At 48.0% G+C, this 1,123-nt stretch overlaps 1 protein-coding gene across 1 annotated transcript in view; it reads right to left on the bottom strand.

The window, feature by feature from the left end:
• The window catches only part of LOC119592744, a gene marked incomplete in the record, with an annotated part of 11,657 nt that overhangs the window by 9,151 nt on the left and 1,383 nt on the right, over positions 1 to 1,123 (bottom strand).

Raw genomic sequence — 1,123 nt, 5'->3', positions numbered from 1 at the left:
ATTCAATTACAACACATGCATACACTTCTACTTCTGTTTCCCTTTCTTCTCCTACAATCGCTCATTCTTACTATCAGTCTCTCCTTCTTTGGGTTTTTTTTTTCAATCCACTCTCTTGCTTATTTCCCATCTCCCCCACCTTTTCCCTGTCTCCCACTCACACAAACTGAACCCTTGACAACCAGAAATGTACAAGCTTACTCAAAGCAGAGTTGCCGCTCCCCCTCCTTCCTTTCGAGACTGCCGTAATTCCAAACCGTAAGCATAACATAAGCAATCGGCACACAAGGCGTACAAACATCTGCCTCGAGCCCACAACCCGATCCCAGTGTATCAGGTCTCGCCACCACCAGCGGAGGAGGTTTTGCCAAAGAAGATGCACATGGCTCTTTGCCTGTAGACATAGTTGGACTTCATCAATCCCAAGCAAAGGCCTTGGGTTTGTGTGAGAACCACGGTGCACATCCAAACCACTGCCTTAGTGTGTGGGGGGCAGACTGAGGAGTCCTCTCATATCTTAAAATTACGATTTTCATGTTCATATCTGCAAAGTGGTGGTGCTGATGTACCTACGAAATAAGAAGAATAATGTTGTTTTTCCTTGAGCATTATTCCTGAGGAGAAACTTCCTATAAACTTGTGTATAGACAAAACTGCCTCCAAATAGTTGTTTTACTTCCCTAGAGTTTTGCAGCACCAGACCAAAACAAACTTGAAACACCTGGTATTTAAAAACAGCATATTCCACCTTCCAATACGATCGGAAAATAAAACTGGCCTTTGCGCGCATGACAAAATTCACCATCGATGGGCCCCGAATCCTGCACGGCAATGGACGAGCCTCTCCCCGCCCGCCACACACCTAGCATAATCACCGCGACTGACAGCTTCCCCGAACCCAAACCCTCGGACTAATCCTTCCCAGGCCCAAAACCATTCGCACAAAACAAACACACCCCCTCCCAGCGGCCGTGACACAAAGGACGAGCGGAGAGAACACCAGATCCACCAACCTTAGCCTAAGAACAGACAGTCTGGCGCACCGTTGCAGGAAAGGCCTGCCGGCAAACATAATAGCTCCCACGGCACTCGTTGCAACCCTTGCCGTGAATAAACACCCGTC

The sequence above is a fragment of the Penaeus monodon genome, chromosome 30, assembly GCF_015228065.2.
Source record: "Penaeus monodon isolate SGIC_2016 chromosome 30, NSTDA_Pmon_1, whole genome shotgun sequence".
NCBI classification, from domain to species: Eukaryota; Metazoa; Arthropoda; class Malacostraca; order Decapoda; family Penaeidae; genus Penaeus; species Penaeus monodon.
This window is presented reverse-complemented; position numbering and strand designations above follow the sequence as displayed.